The sequence below is a fragment of the Phyllostomus hastatus genome, unplaced genomic scaffold (genome assembly GCF_019186645.2).
Source record: "Phyllostomus hastatus isolate PE091 unplaced genomic scaffold, TTU_PhHast_1.1 phas_contig_1, whole genome shotgun sequence".
NCBI lineage: Eukaryota > Metazoa > Chordata > Mammalia > Chiroptera > Phyllostomidae > Phyllostomus > Phyllostomus hastatus.
This window is the reverse complement of record NW_025333498.1, coordinates 41,157,310-41,182,620: the sequence shown is the minus strand read 5'-3', so window position 1 is coordinate 41,182,620 and position 25,311 is coordinate 41,157,310. Positions and strand designations below refer to the sequence as shown.

The 25,311-nt window shown below is 35.7% G+C and overlaps 1 pseudogene; it reads left to right on the top strand.

The window, feature by feature from the left end:
- Positions 1-3,835: 3,835 nt before the first annotated feature.
- On the top strand, positions 3,836-6,019 carry LOC123825193 (annotated as a pseudogene).
- The last annotated feature ends 19,292 nt before the right edge of the window (positions 6,020-25,311 follow it).

Here is a 25,311-nt window from a genome sequence, read left to right as displayed (position 1 = left end):
TCAATAGAATTAAATGTATTTTGCTGAAAAATTGAGTATAGTTACGGTATTACATTATTATATCACAGAGGTAATCATTATCTAGAAAATAAGGAATAATGCATTACAGTAATGCACTCCATGTATGATTACTTCTAGTATAATTCAGTATAATGCTTAAATTAATTCCAAACAACTTCCTAATTTTATTTCAGTAAAACCAACTCACAAGTCACAGGGAAGTAGAATAGAAAACTTAACCAACATTTTATTTGATTCATTTTGTCTGAATCATGAACTGTTACAATGCATGAAGTTTCTGAAAACATTAATTGCTTTAGTAGGAAATTTAATAATTTGTCTTCGGTGATCACTGTGAATAAACAAATGGAATTCAGAACTGACATGGTAATATGCAAAGTTCTACTAGTATGGTAGTGGAGTAGGAGAAAATTAAAGAGTAGGGAGAAAGAAAGGAGTGATAATGAAGAAAATAGAGAGCAATATAGAAGGAACTACATAAAAAAGAAGTAGCAAGTTAAGGCAATTTAGAGGGGGCAGATATAAGGCAAAAAGAGGAGACAATATATGTATGTTCAGCAAACTGGAAAACTAAATAGGCAAAGCTTCCAGTTTAACATTTAGATTTACCTTTCTTGTACTCTTCTCTAATTTAACAGTTCAAATGGAGACTTAAAATTAATGCTATAAATACAGCCTTTTAATACAATGTTACATTTTACAGAATATTACATTAGGTCTTTCTAATGAGTCAACAAAATTTCTACATTGCCCTCTAATACTCTAAAATTAAGAAATTTAATAATAATTAATAATAAATATATGCATTTTAATAGAGGAAGAGTTAGTTGTACAACTTTTATGAAGCTAGGTTTTGTATTCTGCTCAAACTGGGAGGCAGAGTGTCTGTGGTATGGGATCCTGTCAACAGTATTCCTCTTTTTGAAGACACAGAAACATTTGCGAATTGACTCTTATTCTCATCAACCAGAGGGACAATGAGTCAAGCATTTCAGCTAGACATAGGATCTTGCTTAACTCTCTCTTTCTTCTTTCTGCATCTCTCACTCTGCCTTTCTGTCTCTTTCCCTTTTTTTTTGAACACTCTTTCTTTCTCTGCCTTGAAGATCACTAACATAAAATCCAACTATTAATTTAATGGAATTAGGTATCCCTATTTACTCCTCTGTGCCTGAAGCTATTAAATGTAGAAGTGATTTTTTATCTTATTTTACTTGTGCAGTTTCTTTTTATTTTATAACTAGATGATTAATGTTAAACAAATTTCACCACAGTTTATTTAGTATTATGAATGCCATAATATTTGGCATATATGGATACCAAATTTTAAATAGCAAATGGTATAAATAATAAAGATATATTATTGATCAGAGAGTGATATTTAAATCGCACAAAATTTAAAGATCCCAAAATGATAGTAACTACCTGAGTGGTACTTATTTTGGATTATCCATCAAGTCATAAAGTGGTACCCCCTGTGACCTTATCTTTGTACTCTACATACTTTTTTTGTATAAGAAATCTAGGCACTCTCAAAGCTTATTTCTTCACAATATTTTTGAATTTTTTTGAAACTCAAGAATAATACATATACAAGCAGAGACTTTTGAAAACACACAGAAGCACAAAGTATCTCCAAGTCACTTAATATCCCATTAACACCCCCAGTGTAACATTCAGTTTTCCAATTGAGTTTTCCATGCATATATGATGTATGGATATGGGTCTATCTGCCTATCTATCCATTCACTAATCGATCATCTAATTTATTACATAGCATGTTTAAAAAAAAAAACACGTGAATTCTGCAATGCATAGAAAAAATCATGAAAATAATTCTTGTTCAAAATCAGTATTTGAATAAATAGTAATGTTACCAAACAACAAGGGGAGACCAAGGGCAATGTACTATTACCCAAAGGGAACCCCCCAGGTTCGTTATGTCTGCTGCCAGAGGAAAGACATCTCTCAATGCCAGAGATTCATGAAAAGGAAAGGAAATGTTTATTTAATGCTATACAGACTTAAAGTAGTGACCTAATATCTTCATCAAAATCCAAAAGCTCCTTAAAAGACCCACAAACACACACAGTCCTTCCCCCTTTGCCCAGTCTGGGGTACCGTAGGTATCTCAGGAAAAGAAATCGAAGTCCGTGGCTCAGGAAGCCCCCAGTTCTTCTCAGTAATCCATCTAGGCTGGTAGGCCTCCCTCGGTTCCCAGCACCATCAGCTGTGTCACTGGGATCTCTGCTGAAGCTGGGTGGTGGTTCCCCCTTCTAAAGCTGTGGGGGCCCCCACTCTGGCAAAAAGCCTCATGGTTCTCCCTCTAATAGCTGTAAGGAGAGGGAGTTACCACTCTGCCAAAGCTGAGTGGAGATTCTCTGCTAAAGCCACATGGTGATTCTCTCTCCCATGGCTGCAGGAGTCTCCACTCTGCCAAAACTGCGTGGTTCTCCCCTGCACTGGCTGTGGTCCTTTCTCTGGCAAAGCCGAGTGGTTCTCCCTCTAATGGCTGCCCCGTCTCGGTTTAAATCCCCATGCTAATCTTCCTCGCGAGCCCCATTTCCGACTCCTCCCACAATTGACCACATTTGCCATCACTCTCATATCCTTCCAGCTTTACTGGGCTGCCATCGTGAGTCTGGGCAGGCGTGGCCCCATGTCATGGAGTCAATCTTCTCCAAGCTCCCACACAGGCGCTGTAACTCGGGGGATCTGCCCCCAGTCTTGGTGGGGAAGTTACTTCCATTCCCCTGCCTCAGAGCATGGCCACAGCTATTTAACATATCTATGTAACCAGTTAAAGGTTATAGATATTTTAAATGACCACACCAGAGGTTAGCCGCAAAGCTGTTGCTATGCAAAACAGCTTTCAATGGCCCTGCTGCATTTGTCCTTTCCCCCAACCCACACCTGTAGGGGAAGGGGTGAGGACATCTTAATATTCCCTGGATACCTTGAGTTCTGCACCCCATTCCATATCCCTATTTGGGGTCTCCCCTCTTCGCTACACCCTGTTACAGTAAAAGGCAGAAATAACATTTTATTGTTGAGTGGCAAACATTTATAGGAATCAATTCCCAAACAAAATTCAAAGTATAGGCAACAATAAAATGGGGGGTGAGAAATACAGTGTAGATTGTATAGAAGAGAGAAGATGGCAACGATATAAACATTGGGTATTTAATTTACTATTTATTGGTGTTTGATTTAAAAATACCATTTTGTAAGTGAAGTGGTTGTGGCAAATGTTCTTTGTTGTGTTTTACTTTCTTTATATCCCAGAACTTTTCCAGGCTAAGTATGATGTTAAGAATTTTCTCCCCTCACAGATTTCTCTCTCTCCCTCTCTCTCTTTTTGTTTCTCCCCATATATATTTATTTCATAGGTCCACATAACTTTTTAATATAAACTGTAAAAAACCTACAAATATCTAACTCTTTTGATATAGCCTGAGGACTGGTAAAAAGGTTATGTGAACTGAGTTGAGGAGTAGACCCATCTAATAAGAACTCTATGCCAGTCTATGGGTTTAAAATCAGTAGTTTTAACCTAAGTTGCATTTTATTAGACTGTGTTAGAGCCAGATTCCATCATAGCCAGGGCCACCCTTTCCCTTTCTTCCCATTTTCAGGGAGCTTTTATGATCTAAAAAATGTCTTGGTCCAATATTTGTGAATTCTATTAATGGAAGCATTCTTGCACTTATGTCAAGTTATACAGCATATAAATGGAGGATAAAAGGATTACCAGATTATAAATCAAAGGAGAGTTTCTGGCAATATAAATCTCAGCTATCAGACTCTTGTGTTAATGGAATTTCAGAATTCCATTGGCCAGTAAGAATTTAAATTCTATGTTAGAGACCTCACTAATTTTTCACAGTACTTCCCTCAGTAAAACACTAAAACACAAAATGGTAGGTTTGTAAGCTATTTTGTTTCAGGTCTTGGAAATGTTTTTTTTTTTTAAATAGTGCTAAGAATATTATTGGCACTTGAAAATGTATTATAACACAGATATTATACAATTCTAAGCTTGTCTTGGAACTTATTTAGCACTTAATCACTTAAATAAAGTAGCCAAATGAGTTAAATGCAACTAGATAATATGTTTAACATTGAGATAAATGATGTGATTTGACCAATGGATTGGAATCCAATAAGGCAGTGTCTGATTCAGTCAAATGATAGAATTATGTATGTTTAAGGTAATCAATTAATTCAGTTAAATAACCATGATAAAATTTGTGTTGTGATTATGCCTGTTTATACACATGTAAGTGCAAAATTAACTAGTTGTTGAAATTACATGTTTTAAGCAATTGTGTTTAGTTAAGTAGTAATTACCTTTATCTTTAAATATATGTCTAATATTGATATACATGGAAATATTAACTTGGTTCATTAAAAGTCATATGGTCATTTTAAATTATTTTTTGAGGAAATTCCATACAGTTTTCCACAGTGGCTGTTATCCATCTTCATTCCCACCAACAGTGCACTAGGGTTCTCTTTTCTCCACATCCACACCAGCACTTGTTGTTTGATGACTTATTAATGATAGCCATTTTGGCATTGTGGTTTTAATTTGCATCTCTCCTACAGCTGGTGATGTTGAACATTCTTGCATATATATCAATGGGCCCTCTAAATATCTTCCTTGGAGAAGTATCTGTTCAGGTCCTTTGTTCATTTTTAATTGGATTGTTTGTCTTTCTGGTGTTGAGATGCATGAGTTCTTTATATATTTTGGAGAGTAAACCCTTGTCCAATATATCTTTTGACCCAGCAATTCCACTACTAGGAATACACCCTAAGAATCCCAGAAAACCAACTCAAAAACATTTATGAACCACTGTGTTCATAGCTGTGTTATTAACAATAGTCAAGGTTTGGCAAAAATCTAACTCCCCAGCAGAAGATGAGTGAATTAAAAAATTGTGTTATAGGTGCGAAGCAAGAGTGGTGGAAGCTGCTGGGCCTGAGCAGGGCCTGATTGACAGAGCTGCCATTTCTGGCAGTGAGAAGCTCAGCCTGGTCTTTATCATTGGTTACCTGTTGGAAGTGCAGGGCTCAGGCCTGGAAAGAATGTACAGCTGACAGAGAATGAGAGCCGTGGTCTGTGCTTCAAATCCTGGGAGATTTTCCTGAGCCAGTCCATTCTTCAGGAGCTGGAGACACCCCTCAAGATCTATTGTGATATCCATGTCTAGTACTACAACGTTCTGCAGCTATTCCAATACCTCAGGCTTCTCTCCAGAGACAAACTACCTCTTCCTGGGGGACGGTGTAGACCAAGGCAAGGAGTCACTAGAGACCATCTACCTGCTACTGGCTTAAAAGATCAATTACCTGGGGAACTTCTTCCTGCTCCGTGGAAATCACAAATGTGCCAGCATCAACAGCATCTACAGCTTCTATGATGAGTACAAAAGACGCTACAGCATTACACTGTGGAAAACCTTCACCGACTGCTTCAACTGCTTGCCCATCACTGCCTTCATGGACAGGAAGATCTGCTGCCATGGAGGCTTGTCCCTGAACCTACAGTCCCTGGAGCAATTTGGCTATCAGGCAGCCCACCACTGTTCCTGACCAGGGGCTATTTTGTGATCTGTTGTGGTCTGACCCTGACAAGGACTTACAAGGCTAGGGTGAGAATGACTGGTATTTCCTTTACCCTTGGGGCTGAGGTGGTGACCAAGTTCCTGCACAACCATGACTTGGACCTCATCTGCCCAGCATACCAGGTGGTAGAAGATAGCCTTCAGCTCTTTGTCAAACAGCAACTGGTGACACTCTTCCCAGCTCCCAACTACTGTGGCAAGTTTGGCAACACAGGCGCCATGATGAATGTGGAGGAGACTCTCATGTGCTCCTCCCAGATCCTCAAGCCTGCTGACAAGACAAGAGGAAACACGGGCTGTTTAGTAGCCTGAACCCTGGTGACCAGTACATCACCCCACACTATAATTCCACCAAAGCCAAGAAATAGCATCCGTGTGCCTGCCCTCTGCCCCAGATGGTGAATTGCACAGAAACCATGCAGCTGTGGGGGGTCATGATGGCCTCCTCGCCCTGTTGGTCACAGGGAACATGGTGTAATCTATTTTTAAAAAATAAATCAATAGCAGTATCCAGTCCCCCAGGGCTCCCTCTGTCTGTTCCTTAGTGGCTACAAGCAGGATCCTGGGGCTGAGGCTACAGCTCAGGGCAAATCAGGGACAGAATGTAGGTTTCCAGCCTTGGTTGTCCTCAAGGCTGGCAGCCACATCCTGTACAACACATCTGGTCTCTTGAATGAAGGTCAAAACTGTAAAAAAATAAAAATAAAGTAGAGAACTGTGGTACATTTACACAATGGAATACTACACAGTAGAAAAAGAAGGAATTCCTGTCTTTTGGTACATCATAAATAGAACTGAAGACTATTGTGCTAAATGGAGTCAATCAGTGAAAGACAAATATCATGTGAACTCACTTATAAGAGTAATCTAATAAACAAAATAAACTAGTGAGGAAAAAAGAACCACAGGTGTACCATTATGGAACAGACTGACAGCTGTAAGAGGGCGGGGGGAAGTGGGGACCGATTGAAAGAAGAGTTTAGTTAAAGAACATACGTGAAGGACCCATGGACATGGACAGTGGTTGGGGACTGACTATGAAAGTAGGGGGTGGGCTGGATGGAGGAGATTGAAAGGGGAAAAAATGGAACAATTGTAATAGCATAAACAATAAACATTTTAAAAAGTCTGAAGAAATGACCTTTTAGGTAATGAAAACTTTTTGTGCCGTAACTTTCAAACCTTTTTTCTTCAATATAGTCTGGTATATTCAAATATACTGAATATAGTCTCCTTGCACAAGACTATAATTCTAGAGCATCAAGAATGGACACAGAAGTGTGCTGGGCATGGAGTGATGAAGAATAAGGTATCAGGTTTGCCATTGAAAATGAGGGACACATTATAAAGGTAACCTTCAATATACATTGAAAAATTATTTTCTATATAGGCAGTGATGATCAGAAACAATGTCTCTTCTACTCAATATTTTTTATCCAAATTTCCTCTAGGATAAGGCATATGAGAGACCAGTGTCAATCTGCCTACAAGGTAATTCCATGATACATGATATAGTTAAATTTAACTGTCTTAATATATTTCTGCCTTTATTTTTCTTTTGATCCTTGATGCTACAGAGAATTTAGAGGTCCCATCTCATTCATTCACACACACACACACACACACACACACACACATGACTAAAATGCACCATATAGCCTAGGTCTTTAGCATTTGAGAACAAAGACACAGTGGTCCACAATACATTAGAGGAAACAGATCTCATAAATAAAAACTTTGCTGACTCTGTGCCTCACATATCCCTTAAATTGTTTTAAAACTCTTTAAAATTATACTTTAAATTTGGACAGAAAGCATTAATTACTTTAGGTGGATATAAAATACTCTGAAAGAAGAGTCTACCCCGACTGCATGTTCTTCTGCATTATCCCAATTCCCAAAGAACCATTCCTTCCCAAATGAGGGTTTCAAAACAGTTTCTATAGTTTCAACATTTACAATGAATTTAGAATTACAGGATATATTTTAGCAGACTTTAAAGGGGACTTTTTAAAAGTATATTTTATTGATTATGCTATTACAGTTGTCCCATTTTTTCCCTCCCCTTTATTCCCCTCTGCCCTGCACGTCCTCACCCTCTAGCATTCCTCCTCCCCCTTAGTTCATTTCCATGGGATGTACATATAAATTCTTTGGCTTCTCCATTTCCTATACTATTCTTAACCTCCCCCTGTCTATTTTGTGGCTACCAGTTATACTTCCTACTCCCTGTATCTTTTCCCCTCATTCTCCTCCTCCCTTTCCCCACTGATAACTCTCCCTATGATCTACATTTCTGTGATTCTGTTCCTTTTCTAGTTGTTTGCTTAGTTTTTCTTTTTGTTTTTAGGCTCAGTTGTTGATAGTTGTGAGTTTGTTGTCATTTTACTGTTCATAGTTTTTGATCTTCTTTTCCTTAGATAAGTCCCTTAACATGTCATATAACAAGGGTTTGGTGGTGATGTAAAGGGGACTTTTGATATGGACCTTCAAGACCAGACATTGAAGATGGCAAAAGGCATTATATGTTCAGGAAAATAAAATACATAATGACAGGGAGGTAGGTGCCAAATTATGCAAAATTTTAATATCTGAAGGAGCCGTTATGTGCAACACAAAGAGACATGTTGAAATTTGAGAGCTGTTTCTTAAAAACTATATATAGTGAGGAACTGAGGAATTCAACTCAGAAAGAGCAATTGGACAGTTATTTCAAAAAATTATGTAAAAGGTTATACAGCCTGACAGTAGAAGCGTGAGTGAAAAGGGAGTAAATTCCAGAATGTATTCAAAAGAGAAACTGAGAGTGATGTTTCCATTGTTTCTCTATATTGTTATTTGTCTGTTGATGTGGGAATGCACCTGGCATAGAATTTGACTGTAGTCAATATATTGATAGTACTGCTTATTAAATGTGTAGCTTTGGACAAGTTATTTAATGTTTCTGAACATTCAGTTTCATTATGAGAAATGTGAAGCCAATAATAAACTCTTAATTCATAGACTTTTGAAACTTACAAACACTCCATAAAGAGTAGCTTTTAGATATTAGTTTTTATTTTGCTCCCATAAACAGGGAAGTGGTAGTAAGAATAATCATACTGGTTTTAAACTTATAACGGACATTTTAACATTATCATCTTTTCAGATATATCAACTTTAATTAAATGAAAAACATATGTCTATAATCTGCAAAGCATTGGAAGACACACATCATACATAATGGTGTCATTTGGGCTCAAAGTTGGTGGTTCTCAGCCTTGATACACATTAAATTCACCCGAAGCTGTTACAAATAGAACACCTAAATTAAAAGCCAAAACAATTGATTCAAAATATTGTGAATGGAGTGCAGGAGTCATTATTTTTGCATCCCATGTGGTTCTAGTGCAGCTTAAATTAATCACCACTGCTCTAAGTGTTCCAGGTCAGCACTTTTCAAATTTTAATGTGAATAAAAGTCACCTGGAGAATTTGTTGAAATGCAGATTCTATGCTGGGTTAGAGTCGGAGATTCTGTACTTTTAAAAAGGTTCTAGTGAATGTCTTATAACTGATAGTGGAGCATAGCTGGAGTAGTAGGGATTCACGAGACTGCTGTAGATAGGGCAATTTTCCTGAAGCTTGGGTTAAGAATCAGTGTAATTCTTTTTATGGTGTTAAGTTGTGTGAGTTATTTATCCATTTTGGATAATAACTCCTTATTGGCTAAATCATTGGAAAATATCTTCTCCACTTCAGTAGGTTGTCTTTTCATGTTGTTGATTATTTTTTTGCTGTGCAAAATATTTTTAGTTTGATGTAGTCCTATTTGTTTATTTGTTGTTGTTGCCGCCCTTCCCAAGGGAACTCATACAACATAATATTTCTAAGAGCAATGTCAAAGACTTAAAAATGGGCAGAGAATCTCAATAAATATTTCTCTAAAGAGGGCACACAGATGGCCAGTAGATGTGTAAAAAGATGCTCGATGTCACCTATGTGTGCTGGAGTTAAACACTTGCTCTTTAAATAAATACCAGGACACAAGGTGGCTTGAGATATGAAATTGGGGTATGATAAGCCTTTGACAAATGACATTAAGATATGATAGATTTTTAAATGTAATTTTTAAGATATAATGTGTACATCATAAATTTTACTATTGAAAATGTGCAATTGAATGTTTTTAGCACACTTAGAGTTATTCAAATAGCATCATAATCTAATTTAGAACAATTTATCACCTCGAAAAACAACTGTACCCACTCCAGACCTAAGCAACCACTAATCTGCTAGCTATCTCATATTCTTGTTACTTTGTATTTATATAGATTTACACAGTTCATATAAATAGTATAGTATAATATAATATATGATCTCTTGACTGGCTTAACAATTGTTTTGAGGTTAGCCATGTGGAAAATGTCTGAGTACTTCATTTGTTTATATTTCTAAATAATATTCTATTGTATGAATATACCACATTAAGTGTATCCATCTCTTGGTCAATGAGCATTTGGGTTCTTCACCCAATGAACATTTTGGCTATGTGAATAATAGCACTAGAAACATTTATATGCAGTTTTTCTTATGAACATATTTTTTTCCATTTCTCTCAGTATCTAGGAGTAGAAGTGCTGGGTTATGTAATAACTGCATGCCCAATGTTTTGAGGAATTGCCAAATTATTTTCCAAACTGGTTGCACTGCTTTACATTCTCATCAGCAATATATGAGAATTTTTAATATTTTTAATTCTTTGTCAACACTTGTGATTTTCTGCCTTTTTGATCTGAGGCATCCTAGTGGGTGTGAAGTGATATGCCATTGTGGTTTTAATGTGCATTTTCCTAGTGACTGCTGATACTGCACATTTTCTCATGTGATTATTGGGTGTTTTTATAACTTCTTTGGACAAACGTCTACTCAAACACTGCCCATTTTTGAATTGGGTTATTATCTTTTGATAATTAACTTGTAAGTGATCTGGATACGAGTCTCTAATCAAATATATAATTTGTAAGTATGTTCTCCCTATGGACTGTCTTTTTACTTCCTTGATGGTATACTTTGAAGCACAAAGGATTTTTAAATTAATAAAGTACAACTTGTCAATTTTCTCTTTAATTACTTGTGCTTTTGATACAACATCTAAGAAATCATTGTCTAATGTAAGGTCACAAAGATTTACTCCCGCTTTTCTCTAAGACTTTTAGGGTCTTAGCTCTTACATTTACAACTATGTTTCATTTTGAATGAATTTTTGTGACTGGTATAAAATAAGAAGAAAGCTTATTTTATCATGTTTGGATTTACAACATGCAAAAATGCCAATGACTTTACAATAAAATATAATTTTATTACTTTACTCAGAAGCAAGTCTTGACACAACTTAGTACCTTAGAGATTCTGTTCTTAAATTTCCAACCTGTGTATACGGACATAGGAATGTGAAATGACTCAGAAGAAGATAAGATTACCCCAGGTTATTTGATTTGGTGGATGTGTCACAGGACCTAGAAGTTTAAAAATTCACAAGAGGCCCCCCTATACAAATAATATGAAACTCTCAAAATCCACTTTGAAAAACACCAATAAAAGTAAATTAATTTCAGCAAATGGTGAGAACTTTAAGATACTTTATGTAATATTTTTTTTGAAAAACATGATAAATCCAAGGGGACTGTAGACATCCTGGTCCTGAAGACTGAAAATGGTCTTACTCTATGCAGTATATATTTATTATGTTACCAGAAGTACACAAAGTGTACCCCTGTCTCTCTAAATCTTGCTCTCAGTGGCTATCCTGCAGGAATGTGTCTACTGTCATTTCCTCTACCATAACTGTCCACAGAGGATTCTGGCTCAAGATGACAGTCAAAACAATTTTAGGTAGAAATAATCCCAGAGGGCTGCAGAACATGAACATATTTTCATGAAAATTTTCTTTCACTAATTCCAACTCTGTCATGTTTTTAGATTTTTTTGTCATTTCCCACTATCCACCCACATCTTTTTTAATAACGGGTCTTATTCAGGACAACGTCCTGGAAAGAGCTGTCTTGACAATGGTCATTAAACCAAAATCTGTTTGCTGCAGATTTCATGCAAAGGAAGCTTACCATTTCTAACTGTTTTGAGAAATGGATATGAAATGGGAAGGAATCCCCAGAAAACCCCCTCTCAAGCCAGACTGGGGAAATCATAAATAGAAAACTGAGGGAGAAACTTTCATTTATTCAAGAATGTACAACATCTGTAAGGACAGAAGTTGAGCTAAGGGTTGAGCAAGTGTGATGATACAGTGTATTTTGCTAATCGTAGAACAACACAATTGTCAAAATCTTCCTTCACTGTGAACAGTTTTGTGCAGAAATCAAGTATAGTTTAGTTTCTGAAATTCCTCCATTATTTTTAACAAATGTGAAAAGAGATGAAGCTGAAAACTTTTTGCCTGTTTAACAGCAACTATTTTAAATATATATCATTATTTGAAATGTGAAAAAAAGCAGAGTACAGAAAATTGTCACCAAACTATACGCTATACTTTCTTGCAACTCACAAGGAATGCCATATAATATCAAATGTTAGAATCCTGAAAATAAAAGTAAAAGGGAAACTGGTGTCTGTGGATGCTTCTCAGGATCATAAATTTAAGGAAGCATTTTTGAACATCCACTTGTAGGGGTTTTAGGAAAATACGTGACAGCTTAGATGGTACTTAGAAGAAAAATAAATGAAAAAAAAAATCCCCAGGAAACAGAGCAAAACAAATATAAAATAGTGACTTGAGGGCTATATGAACTATTGCCTCCTGATTTTCTTCACAATAATACTTTTTTTGGCTCATTATTATAAGAAATAAACACCAATGACACAATATGGCAGAAGTTGATTCTGCTAGGTTGGTGAAAATGTGAGGAATTTTTGTCTCTGAAAGGTTAGCTGAGAGTTTATAAATATAGTTTCCTGGTGGATTAAAAACAAATGAGCTTCAGAGTAAGATATGTCAAGGTATGTTTTATACTATCTTGATCTATGAACAATCAGGTACTTACTGTTTAGCTAGCCATGTATTATTTATTGGGGAAGAAGAGGAAAATCAAGTCTTTAATTCTGTTTTATTTAAAAAAATGGGAAAGTCCTTTGAGTGCTGTAATATGTACAAAATAGTTCCAACAAAGGGATTTGGGTAGGAGCTTATAAATGTGTGCCATACATCAGAATATCCTATTTGAAATAATGGGAATGCCTTGAGAAGACATGACCCTAAGCAATTTGGGAATTGGGGGAAGGTGGTATGGAAGATATTAAATCATGCTTCCTTCTGTCATTGCCAATTATATATTCAATTTTCACGTCAATGTTTAATATATCATTAGAGCAATGCATTATAATGCTGGAATGGCTGGTAGAGCCATAGTAACATCACTCCAATATCATCTTAGAGTCTGGCAAAGAGCCACAATGAGCATGAAAGTTTAGCCATCCTCAGAAGCATTTCTTGAAGTTTTTATTTTTTTAAATAAATGATTAATATTAAGCCAAACTAAAGAAACAACTCATTTGAAGAAGTGGAGGTCATTTTCCAACTGTTATTTCATAGTGTACACTGGCATCATGCCAGAAAGACAGAAGGAAAAGCCCTGTATAAAATGTAATAAATTATTAATTTTTCATTGCCAGGCTAAAGATTTAGAAGGAGGATGGCATTTTCTAACTAGGCCATGGGCTTATTGAGGTTAAAATTTTTTCTGTGCCCAACATTGCAATGTGGATGATCTTTTGCTCTAGCTTATCGTAACTGCAGTGCACAATCAATATTTAAATCCTAAAAGATCAGCAATAATGGATGCAAACTGAACAGATCAATATTTAGCCTTTTGTGGACTATAACTTTTATCTTAGCTCCAATTACTCCATGGCACAGGGGTTGATTTTAGTGTCTTGGGTGATTAGAATCTCACTAATTTTAATTTACAAATTTAAAGAATACATGTGAGGCACATCCAGAGAGAGGCATTACTAAAAATTTTTCTAAGAATGTGTTTAAAAAGAAATGACATCTTTTCAAGATGACTTAGTAATAAAAAATTTTAATTGTGACATATATTTTTTAATTCATAGGGGCCAGATAATTTTAAAATTCATGTAAAGATATTTCCTTATAATATCCTTTGGCAAAATTGCATGATCACTTGAGAGACATTGGGCCAGTTTACCTTCTTAGGATAAAAGCTAATTATAAATCTGATAAAATATTAGCATTAAAATATTGTTTAATTTATTCAGGTATCACAGTATAAATAATCAATTTTGATCATTTGTCTCTGAAGTCCCATAAAGAGTTTTAAGGAAATTAATATTCTAGAAAGAAACACATTTTCTGTAGAAGTAGCAATTTCAATTTATCACTCTCGAGACAATAAATGTGAGCTCTGTTCCCAAAAGGCCAACCTTCTCTACTGACAACCAAAAATAAACAAAGAAAGAAAACCGTGTACCTTTAGCAACTAAGTGTTGGGGACCGCCCTACCTGGTCTCAGGGAGCTGTAACCCCCCCATGACTTAGGCTGAGTGAAAGACCTCCGGACCAGGAGCCACTAAGGAGATAAAACTTATTTCCCTGGCATGATCAGCAGTCAATGACGGGTAACAATTCTCTAAGAAGGAGAATGAATCTAAGACAGACACGATCACGTGAGATGGTCTGAGGAAAGAAATTCACGGGGCTGTGGAAATGAAGGAGTGATCGACACCAACCCCCTGCTCCCTTGGCTTTGTTAAAGCCTGAGTCTTTGTTCTTGGATGTGAGAAATCCAAGTATCCTGGCTGCCTTTGTCTTCTCTGTTAACTCAGAATAGCAGGGGCAGCCCAGACCAGAAATGGTGGATCCCCGGGGTAATCAGGCCTGGAACATAGAATACGCAAGATCCTGTGAGATCTGTTTGCTGGAGGATGTTATTAACTTGGAATTTGAAAGGCACAGACAGGAAAACAAAACTGCCCTTTGAGCCCTGTTAGATAAAACCCCAATCTCTGCCCAGAATCACAGCAGGGATTCTGTCTGCACCTTTGTAAGTCACCTACATCTTTTGATCTTTTCTGCCAGACTGTGAATCCACAAACTAAGTCTGTTTTCTCAATAAAAATCTGCTTGGGTACGGACATGAGGTGCTCCCCATGAGAGGGAGTGGCCATGGCACCCTCCAAGAGAGAGGGTGGGCAAGGAGCTCCCCACACGAGGAGTGGCCCTTCTGTTTCTATTCCCCCACAGGACCTGGTTGTCTTCTGTGTATGTTTTTAGCATGTTTCAACGAACATCCGCAGCCGAGATGGATACTGCAGGCTGGAATCTTCCACAAGTAAGTAAATAAGAATCTTTAGTATGAAAAAGTATATAGTTGTAATTTTTTGGTAGGACTCGTATTTTTAATTTGTATGTGTGTACTGCCTCAGAATTAAAAGGGAGGAAGTAAGCCTTCCAGTTGAAGTAACACTGCTCTGCAGTCTTACTTGAAACTTGCCAAGTGTAAAAAGCAACTGAGGAATCAGGAAAGTAAATAAGAGCAGAAAAATTGACAAGGGCATTACAATCTGAAAAACAACCAGCATGGTGGTGTTGTGTCTGACGTTTTGTTTCTTTTCTATCTCCACGTTGTGAGACAAATTAAACTGTTGATGGACACCGTCAACAAAAATCTCTGTTATTCCCTCTTTCTGGACAGAATGTCAGGAAAAAAAGCAACCTGTGAGCTCAAGAGAGAAGGGATAATTCCTCATTTTATTTCTCATAAAATCCTCATCCCTGCTCCAGAGCCAGACCCATTGCAGAACCACAATACCGCAGTGCAGAAGAGGCTCAAGTAAAACACCCATCACCCTGTGTAGAGAAAAGGGGTCCTGTTATGCAAAGTATGTAGGATAAATCCCATTGTTTTCTCCAGCTCGTTTTTCCATACTTTGCCTCAAGGACAAGTCCAGATGTATGAAAGTGCACAACAGCTTGGGAGGCTAAAACACTCAGAAAATGGCATCTTTGTCTGGAGAATCCAAAACAAAAACAGAGTGTGGGAGAGATCCTACAGAGGAGTGAGCTGGAAAACCTCTTTTGGTGTATGAACCAAAACATGTCCTGAGCTTTCTCCATGTGTTCATGTGTAGAAAAGACCCACAAAGCATAGCCAGGGGGTTGAAATAAATGTCCTAGTCCCCAGCTCATCCTCTAAGTTGCTTAGTGGACAGTTGGACTCAAAGATATAGACATTTCAAGACATTTTGAAAATTGAACTTTCATTAGCCTTACCACCTGGAGAAGGCAATCTGACTTGCACTCTACACATGAGTTGATTACCTGCTAAAAGAAACAAACATCAGCCTTGTCCACTAGATTTTAAGAAAAGCCAGTTTCTCAAACAGCTTTCAAATGTCCAGGATACAATCCAAATTACCCACAATATGAGGACCTAGAACACTCTGACCAAGGATCAGGAAAATCTGATTAATTACTAAGGAAAATGAAAACCAACACATGATACAGATATTAGAATTACCACAAAAAAAACTAAGTTATTACAATCACACTTTATGAAGTAAACAGAAACACTCTTGAATTGAATGGGAAGTTAGACTTTCTAAACAGAGGAATAGAAACCATAAAGCAGAAGCAAATAGAAATTTCAGAATAGAAGAAAAATATCTAAAATAATAATTAAACAAGGCAGTACTAGTATAAGGGCAGACATATAGATCAATAAAATAGAACTGAGAGCCAGAAATGAGCCTTACTATTTATGGTTGATTTTGACAAGCATGCCAAGACACTATACAGAGAAAGAACAGCCTTGTCAAAAATTGTGTTGGGGAAACTGTGCATCCACATGCAGAGTATGATATTGAACTCCTTATACCATACACAAAGATTAACTCAAAGTAGAACATAGATTTAAATTCAAGACCTAAACTAAAAATGTAGTACATATATATAAATGTAGTAAACCTCAATGCCCTTGGGTTAAGCACAATTACCTTGGGGGTTAAGCTTTCAATGTATGAATTTGGGAGAGCACAAACTAAAACCACTCTTAAGCTTTATCCCTTTCCATACACCGTCTTTTCTCATAAGTTCAGGGAAAAAAATGCCTGTAAAAAAGTGGGTTAAAATAATTACTGCTTCACAGATGGAACTAAAAGATCAACATCAAAGTTTTTACTTTGGGTAAGTTATTTAAAAGGCCATGAAAAAAATGCAAGTGACCTGACTGTATTTAAGTGCTTGTCTTTCTAACAAGCTGACACAAAGTTTCAATGAAAAATAAACATCCCTTGATGTGGTGCTAAGGTGACAGGTAAGATCTTCCCCTTTTTTATCTTACTTCATTACATGAACTTTGTGAAACTGTACAAAATCTAAATCACATGTTCAGATATACTTGGCATTGTTTGTGATTCATTTTAAGGTTACCTCCCTAAGCCCTCCAGAAAATATTTTTCCTAAGATGAAATATCTCATAATAAATGCAGTCAGTCAAAATTTCTCCAGATCTTTAAGGCAAACATATTAGTTTTTTATTCCAGGTGTTTTGAAAACCACATGTCACTACAGGTGTATTGATTACACAGCTACCCTTAGTTAAGTAAAAAACACTAATCACTATAATGAACTATATTCTCATATTGGCTAACCAGTAGTGAGATTAAAAATAAAGTTTCTGACAACCAAAGATAACCTATTCAATCATTCAAAATAAAATATATCTGCTTTCGTCTTCTGTTAAGTTAAATTGCGTATGATTTATTTTAATTGTTCATTTATCTGAATCCCTTCATTCCAATATAATTTGGCCTTCTAACTCATTAAACATTTGTTATATTTTAATTTCACAGAAGAGTTCAGAATGTAGTATAATCTTAACCAAAGTTGGGGAGAAAATAAATTACAAAGAAAACTTCAGAACTGACTTTACAAGCGAAGTTCTGATCTGTGTTATTCACTATCCCAAATTTTTAATATAATCCAATCTTGATAAAAAGCTATATCAATTTCACACTTTTAGGAATGAGCTATACTAAAATCAAACAAATGCTCATGGGAAACTCTAATGTTTGTTTCCTTCCACCAAATAAAGTCATTAAGATTTTGTCAGTAGCCACTTTTTCATCTTTGGGTTTACATTCCATCTTTAATTGATTTCAACAAGGTTCTTTATGTTCCAATTAATAGGACATTGACATGTGGAAAAGAAGTTTAGTAACTGCCAGCCTTTTAAATAATAAAGATGATGCTTTTTAAAGTGATAAATTAAAAATCATCAATAAATAATTTTGAATTTTCATTACTTTACAAAATATTATACTAAAGGATTATGTTTGAATAGTTTACCACCAACAAAAATGCTGTAAAATATATTCTTAAAAAATAATAATTTATTTAATGCCAATTAGATGAACAGAATGCTTTGGCTGTAATCATTTATACATCTTTTGTCATTAATCCTTATTTTCTAATATTTCAGTAATTTAACTATTGACCATACATTCTAGTATTTTCCAAAACAGCATAACTCTTTCTATCCAATGAGAGAAGAATTTGCTTCATTTATATATTTTATTGGATTTCATTAATCATAATTATTTCATTACTCCAAAATTCAACATTATTTTTTTAACATTCATTCCTTTTGTAGTCATTTAGAATTTCTCAAACAACTCAACAACCACACATATCATTTATCTTTGAAAAATCAATATTCAATTTTTCTTAAACTATTAACTTAGTTTATTAAAATAAGAGAGATATGGATTACAAACTTGAGCTTTATGACTAAATATTGGGTTGGCCAAAAAATTCATTTAGTTTTTTCCATAAATGACTATTTTGTTTTCATTTTCACCAATAACTTTATTGATTTGAATATTTTGAGTATGTTGGCTACCTCCCACATTGTATAATGTTGATTGTTCTCAATCAATGTTTCAATTTGATTGCTAACAACTTCAACTTATCTACCCAACCATGGAGCATTGTCCAGCAAAAAATCTCCAGCATGAAATTTTAAAAATCACTTTTGACACTTTTTATCAGTCACAGCACCTTCTCCATACACTACACAAATCATTTTTTGTTGCATTTCAGTTGTGTTGTTACTTTTCTTGAAATAATAAAGTATAATATATGCTGAAAATGTTGCATCATTTTCTTCCATCTTCAATATTAAAATGGCTACTCCAAAATTCACCATGTTGATTTTTTTAAATGCATGCCAATATGACAGCTGTCACAACAAAATCTAACAAAATCATTTTGAATGAAGTTAAAAACAACTGAACACTACTAGAGGCACCTTACAGAAAAAAACAAGTGAACTTTTTTGCCTACCTAATAATAACTGTTGTCTTTCTATGGTTTCTAAAACCAAGTGGTATTCACCCAGGGGACTTAGTCCATTCTGTTTTCTCCTTTCTCAACACATCTAAACCTTATATCACCACATTTTATCTTGGGCTTACTTCATAAGCTTACAGTACAGTGAAGACAATAGGCATATACAAGGAAGAGGAAAACAAAAGAAATCTCCAATTGCCTTTATGTCTGAGGCAAAAGGAAGTTGTAAAGTATATTTCTCTCATAATGCTCAACTCCTGTATTGTGTCCTAAGTGCCCGAGATTACTGGTGGACATCACTTATATTCTACTACTCATTAGGATTTTCCATGGGAGTAAGTCACATTAGGTTTAAGGAATGACCCTCTTGTCCATACTCTCCTAGAGCTCTGTGGTCAGAGCATATCATGAATCTCTATTAATTATTCCCTTTAGACTATAAGTTAGATTTTTTTGAAACTTGAGAATGTTTCAGTCCACAAATCACAATTGTCATTAAATAGAAAAAAATAGGAACAAGAAAAACAAATGTTGAGATTTTCTTGAATATGTCTAAGACTCTGGCTTTTAATATGCTTTTCAGTTTCTTTTAATTTTCTGGACCTTACTAACTTGAAATTCATATTCCAGTGAGAATATTAGCATCATGAGAAAACGTTGGCTGTGGTCATTGAAAAGCTGATGCCCCTTTGTGTAAGAATATCATATTACTAATGATTACCCTGATTATCAATATAATTGGCTTATATAGTTATTGCATAATATATTAAAAACTCAGAATTCTATACTCCCTTCTCCTTTAATTGTTGGAGAGAAAAGTACTATAAGCTCAAGTTTCAACCCCTCAAGTTTGGTAACTGTTATGTATTATTTTTAGCTTGAGCTCCGGTTTATATTATGTTATACAATATCTTTAAGGATATAAGAGGTTTGAGGGATTGCTGGAATGTGTTCCTGGAAACTCTGAAACTTTCTCTTTTGCTCTCTTTCTGAAACAAAATCCTTTATCACATTTTCCCAAATTAATTATAAAAGTTAAAAATTAAATCTTACTTTTGTCTCCCGCATTAATCCTAAGTAGATCAGTTATTTTGTCTGTATTAATGGGAGCATAGCACTGGTGAGATTTAATTTCAAACTTTTGTAATTATAGCTAAAATTAAATTTTACCATGAATAAATTGTCCATGTCTCAGATGAAAGCACAGCGGGAGGATTAGCAACTGGACCTTCAGGATGACTTATGTTATCTTTGGTAATTAATTAAAATCAATGTGTAGAGGCCTATATTTGGAAATTCAAGGAGTTTCCAAGCAGGGATTTTTCAAATTCCCTTACAAGTTTGAATCAAGGGGTGTGGGAGTACTTTGAGGAAACTCCAGAAAATCATACATAATGTGGTGAACCTACAGCACGTTTTTCTCTGTTTACTGAATTCTGTAGGATTAAGTGCTCTTCCTGGAGGACTGCCAAGATCTCATGAAATTGAAAAATATGATTTTTTATTTCCCTAAAGGCTAAATAGTTGAGAAGCCACTACAGGTAGTGAGCAGATGGGGTAACTTATCCTTAGAATTGAGCCTGTATAGAGAATTATGAGAAAATGGGAAAGGAAACCTGTTAACTCTGAGGAATCAAAGTGGAAACAAATGCAATAACAAAATTTCTAGTTAAATCTTAAAAAGTGAGTGTTTTAATTCTAATGTCAGAATAGAGAATGGTACAATGTAGTTACAGTGCAACACATCCAAGCAAAATATAGTATTGCTTAAGAAGCATTGCCCAGACAAAGCTTTTGAAATATTTGAAGGGAAAAGTCTTATAAATTCCCAAAGTAGTGATCAGGTCAAGCAAACCTTAACAAGTCTAGTGACTAAGCAACTAAGGGATGTTCTTGGATTTTTTCTTTTTAATAAAAGGTATACCAGAATACCATGCATTGTGTAAGGGTCCAGCTAGGTATCATTTCCCTGGTGCCTGCAGCCCTGTGTTTCCAAATGCAGGATTGTACTTAAAATGGCAGCCTCTCCTTTTCATAGCCAGTGCTGTGTTTGTGCGAGTGTTGTCCTGGCAGTGACAATCACTGTGATTTGAACATAGTAGTCTGATGCCCTTCACCTTGACATGTGTCTAGTCTTGTTGTATTCCCTCATCCTGGTTGTGTATTAAGAAAAGCACTCTTGGCTAATGAGAAATTGAATGTGTTTTTAGTAAAATAATGTACTATGAATGGCAAAAAAAAAATGTTAGACTTTAACCTCGCCTATAATCTCATTGTAATTGTGATTGTGTGGGGAAGAGATATGGTAGACCTTTATTTTGTTCATTCTATTCTAGTACATCATCATTGTAGATTTGATGGATTTCTTTCCTTCTGCCCTTTTCTCAATATTTTCCTATAATCTTTAGTTCTACTCATTTGATTTTTCAAGGTGGTCTGATGCACCCTCTCCTACCAGCTATACAAGTTTGAATTTAACTTGAAAAACAGATAAAATGCTTCTACTTGTAAACCTACTTCTAAACCTAGTCATGTGTTACTGTGTTAATATGACCATATTAGGAAGCTCGTCCTGCACTGTCTGGCCTGATTTTGTATCATTGGTCACAATGTTCTACTTTTTCTCTTGGTTCTATGGACCATTAATGACTGTGGTAGCCTCAGTCCTCAAAGAAGCCTTCTAAGTCCACCCCAGAACACCATAGTCTCCTCCACTGTGCATTTGTAACATTTTATATCCTGGTTTTTCAAATGGAAACTTATCTTGAATTGCTCTGTGATGTCTCTTGTGTTGTTGAAATAATACCTAATGTTGGTATTTTACCAAGTTTTCTGTGCATGTTCAGTTCATCTGTATCATTAGGGAGTGACGTGCACAATACATATTTCTGTGTCCTGCCCATCCTGTCCCTACCCCACGTGAACTAAGACAGTATCTTCAATTAAAAGTTGCTTAATGCTTGTCAATTCTAAGTAGAGAAGATCAAATTTAACATCTATCTATAATAGTTAGACATTTTAAAATAATTTTGGATCAGAACTAACATATAAAACCAAAGAGAGTTGAGTAAATAAAAGTTGAAACTAAAATTCTTTTGGGGAGCAATAACTGAGTTGGTGCCTGCTTCTATTTTGTCTGAGTGGATTATGATTCAGTGATCTGTCATTCAGTAAAAGTAGGTTTATTCATTTTGTCCTAGAACGTACTAATGACATAGTAGCTTCAATAACATTTTTTTTCCATGAGAAGCAACATGGTAAAAGCCAAATTCACAATAGAAAGACCTTGCCTTCCATAACTCTCATCATCTGAAATATGGCCTAAATCATCAAAGTTACCACTATTAGGCCACTAATAATTGACATTTCATAATCACAAATTTCCCTTGACAAAACAGCATGTCAAACATCTGTTACCACTGCACTCTATTGCTTCTGCATAGTTATATTAACCTCCATATTGACCTAATATCTGCCTTCTGCTTCCAGATACAACACAAGGTGGTACTCTGAACTCCATCTTGATATTCATAAGGCCCACCACCCTGTTACATGGCAGCCTATGTCCTGAGAACCTATATCATCAGCCATTTGAATCTTGTGTTAGATTTTATGCTGCATAGCTAGAATTTCACTCAAAAGCCATTGAACACATTAGAAAGATTACTTTGCCCCTTCTGACTCTAGCAAAAGCAATAAAATTGAATGCTATAAAAAGGCTGTGAATTACTGTCCCCTGAGCTTAACAGATGGAAAAAACAAATGAGCAGACTGGCTGTTATGACAGTGTCCATCACTGGAAGTCCATAGGCTCTCAAGTTCTCTATCTGCACAGTTTTACTTGGAGCACACGGCTTCCTTTTCAGTCATAAGAGAGTGTTGACTATGTGTTTGTCTTTGACTTCATAGGCCCTCAATTATACTAGCCAGTAAAATGCACATCCCCAAATGTTCCTCCTTTGGGCTTTTTCTCTGCCCTTTCCAGAGGTTTCTAAGTGCTCTTATCTTGGGATTGAGTCCACTGTGAAGCTCTCCCATTTATTTTTCAAATTTTAACTTTTCCTTTTGTCAGTAGAAAGAGAATTGATAACTATATTTTAAAAAGTGAGCTATGAAGTTTCCTTTATTTTGGGTATGTGAATAAAATTCTTAAGTGGGTTTCTATTTTTATCTTTTTATTAATCACAAGGCCACTTTTTTCTTATATTTGCCCAGAAATGCATTTAGTAAATGATATCTTTCTGTGGTAATGCTTTTCTTCCTTCTTTTATCCTATTTAGTATTTCCTATCTATCAAAAAAAATGTTCACTATCTCTGTTTTTCCCTTACTTCTTTAGTTATTCAGATTATACCATAAATGTAAACTAAGCTTATGCCTTTATACCTGAGAATCTCCCTTCTACATATTTCCCAGGTTGCTTTATCTTTTATAAGATTCAGATGTACAAGTCCCCAAAGATTGGGAGGAGGGGGGTAAAGTCTCCTGACACAATGTGTGATGAGCAGATTTTCAAGGTTAAATGCCGTTGTCTAGACAATGCTTCCCTGAGACCTACCAGGGCTTTGGGGTGAGATTAGGAATGAAATGAGGCAGGAAACTATCATTAACCTCTAAGTACAGACTAGACAGACAGGGGTCTGGAACAAACAATGCTCCTTTTTATTATAAATTCTTATATTACAAAATCATAAGCATGTAAGCCTATAACTTAACAATATCACACTCAAGCACACCACATGACATTGTAGGTGAAATGTTCAAATTTAAACCATAAATTATTACACCCATATTATTACCCTATCAGCCATACTCAAGCAGGCCTTACTTCTGCGAGACCCTTTGGCAACCATTACTACACTCCTTCCAACACCAAGAATTACCACTTTTGTTTAGAAAACTACTGGGAGGAAGCATCTTCTACTCTGAAAGGAAGGTAACACCAGATATAGGACATTTTCTGAGTTAAATCAAACAAGATGAGAATGGGGATTAATTGTGTCTAAAGGAAAAAAAGGAGCCTCCTTCCATGAGATAATGTAATGACTTTTAATTATGGGAACTGGGGGGAGACTTGGAAAATGTCTAATAATGGAAGAATTTGCTAAATTTTATAGACTTTGTGAAGGGAAAAGAAGAGTGAAATTTAAATAGTAATAAGCGCTAACTTAAAAGCACTTTTATTAGTACAGTTTATGAATCAAGATATCACCTGATACCATGAGAGAAGCATGGTGAATTTGAGTGGGTTTGGCATAAAAAATTAAAATTATTCTTTTTTCGTATACACTTGTATGTGACAGGGACTATATACCATTAAAAAAAAACAAAACAAAACAAAAAACCCTAAATATGTGCTATGAAGGCTTCACCACAACTTTAGGAAGTAGATGTTACCTCATTTTAAAGGAGAGGAAAATTAAATATGGGGATGTTAGGAAATTTGTTTAAGGTCACAGAGCTAGTACGGTGGTAGAACGATAGGCCAATCCTGCCACAGTGCTACCTGCTGGGCTAGTGCACCCACATCTTGCAGTGATTTAGAGCAGTGTAAAGACTGCTGTTGGTTTGTTTTTACTTTAACTAGGGGATAAAATATTTTGCATGGCCTTTGGATTAAAAATGTGTAGATGAAACAGTATGCTTACTTTAGTGCTAGCTTGGAAATAGATTTTTTATCTCCTTTATACAGTCTAATACATGTTAAAAGAAAGGACAATATTTTCCCATGTGCTGTGTTATTAGGTGCACTGTCTTTGGAGACCACTATAATTTCTTTATGTTTTCTCCAGAGAAGACATAATTACACATAAATTTTTTTGTTTGAACCATCCACACACAGCAGAAACAACAATAGTTTCCACCTGTGTAAACTAGATGGCAAACAACTGCAATTATTGGAAGCCAGGTATTTCCCAGGTTAAAATCACTGACAAAGTAAGATTCTGCCATGTCTCGATAAAATCTGTCTTTAAAAACAACAAATGTAGTAGCCTCTGTAGAGAATTATGTCAGGAAGATGGAGTCCAATACAAAGCCTGAAATCCTGAATCACGAATGAATTGTGTCAGCTGACAAACACACTGGAAGTTGAGAACAACTTATTTTCCTCCAAGTGCTAGGCAATTGCACAGATGCGTATCAATTTTGTGGCTTTAGCTGAAGTTTTATTCTCTGAATGTTGTCCCAGTTTCTAAGTGAACAAATAATAGGGTAAAAGAAAATATGGTTTGTCCTAAAGGGCCTGGGGGTACACACAGCTTTCAGTGATAGATTTAAATGGCTGTGAATTTAC